Genomic DNA, 2,193 nt, shown 5'->3' on the forward strand with positions numbered 1-2,193 from the left:
CCTCTCAGGGTCAGACTGATTACCATATTTGGGGGTTAGGAAGGAATTTTACTCCATGGCCAGATCGGTATGGACTGTGGGTTTTTTTGCCATCCTCTGTAGCAGGGGACATGGCCCTCTACCCGGGATCTCTTGAGCACATATTAAGAACATTTCATAGAAGCAGGACATTGACTGCTGTGATTCCCCTGTTTTACCTGTGGCAGGGTAGGGTGTTATGTCTGTGTTGTCAGGGTTGATGGTAGTCTTATGTAGAGTTTAGATTATGGATTGTCCTGCCTCAGGCAGGGAGTTAACTAAATGACCTCTGGAAGTCCCTTCTTGCTTTACATCTCTCTGAATCTTGATTCTGTGATTTCTGGGCTGAAAGTAAAGGCTAACTTTTGAGTGACAGAGTACCACAAAATTCAGGAAGGCAGAATGGAATGAACCAGACTGGAGTTTGGTCAGGACAATGGTCTCTTACTCGAAAGGAATGTCAAAGTCACAGCATTTGTTATCCACACACAAGAAGAGACAATAATGCCCTAGCTGAGTTATTTAGCCTGATGGAAGTTGGATTAAACAGTGGCAAGGACTTGTGATAAAGTAACTGGCTTAGAGGAGTAGTCCACAGAGCTGCTTCCGTCCTGGTACTGCAGCATCCTCCTGTTCCTCTCCATTCCCACCACCTAAACTCTGATCTATGTCCCAGTTGCATTTTGTTTCAGCTATGGGAGCTGCTGCTTGTCTCCTCCCTGAACTCTTGACTTGCTGCACTGATGCACAGGCTTTTCAAAATGCTGCCAACAGGCTCCACGACTGTGCTTCCATCTCTGACCGTGTCTTGTGTCTTTGCTACAGATCTCATCACTGGCTTCTCCTTGCTTTCAAAGTTCTGCATGACACTTGGTCCCTGTCTATCTCTCTCCTCCTTACCTCTGCCTTCTATTTGGAGTTCTTTCTTTGAGCCAGTGTACCAGTATTTCACCTTTGTTTCTACTTGCTCTTTTCAGAGGCTTTGAGCTCAGTGCCTTACTTGCAAGATCTGCAAAAAGATAGGATTGCAAATCCTTAATATTCTACAGCTAACAAATATTGATGAATCTGAGTGCTTTGGTCTCTCACCTTCTCTGTCCTTCATGTGTTGGCTGGCAGGCTGGCACTGTACAAACTACAATGAAAACTACACAATAAAACAACAAACAATAAAAAGAAAAGAATATGCAGTCTTACACTTGGAGCAAAACTAAACAGCTCAAAGATCAGATAAAAGGGACATAAACAAGCAGCCACCCCTCTCATGGCAGATGAGCAGTGTATTTTTCCAGGTAGAAGTTGTGTTCTGGTTTCAGTTGGTGTGGGTGGGAGTCAGCCATCCAACTCCCTGGTTTGTATAGATTACATTTGGGATTGGGTATTTTAAGAGGGCTGTTTCCTGTTCCTTAAATTGATGTTATATTAAAAACAAACAAACAAAAGACCCTTCCATTCTAGGACCCTGGATACACAAGCATTGCTACAGTAGCTCAGAGGGGGAGTGTACTCTAATGGGTTGAGTTTGTGGAGGAGCAGGGGCCTAAGACTTGAGCTCTGATCCCAACTCTACTGCAGATTCTGGCTTTGGCAGGTTCCTTGTGTGTAAAATGAGGATCACGACAGGATCTCAGGGTTGTGGTTCAGTGTGAAGATTCTTTAGCATCTGTATCATAGAATCATAGAAGTAGGGTCGGAAGGGACCTTATAGATCTTCCAGTCCGACCCCCTGCCTGGGCAGGAGGAAAACTGGGCTCAAATGACCCCAGCCAGGTAGGCATCAAGCTGCTTCTTAAAGACCCCCAGGGTAGGAGCCAGCACCACTTCCCTTGGAAGTTGGTTCCAGATCCTAGCCGCCCTAACTGTGAAGTAGTTCTTATGGATGTCTGATCTAAATCTTCTCTCCAACAACTTGTGGCTGTTATTCCTTGTTATCTCAGGGGGCGCTAGGGGAAACAAGGTCTCCCCCAAACCCTTCTGGTCCCCCCTAGTGAGTTTATAGACGGTCACCAGGTCCCCCCTCAGCCTTCTCTTGTGAAGGCTGAACAGGTTCAGGTCCCGTAACCTCTCATTGTAGGATCTGCCCTGCTGTCCCCGGATCATGCAGGTGGCCCTCCTCTGGACCCTCTCCATGTTGTCCACATCCCTCCTGAAGTGGGGTGCCCAGAACTGGACACA

This window comes from Alligator sinensis, unplaced genomic scaffold (assembly GCF_000455745.1).
Source record: "Alligator sinensis unplaced genomic scaffold, ASM45574v1 scaffold1027_1, whole genome shotgun sequence".
NCBI classification, from domain to species: domain Eukaryota; kingdom Metazoa; phylum Chordata; order Crocodylia; family Alligatoridae; genus Alligator; species Alligator sinensis.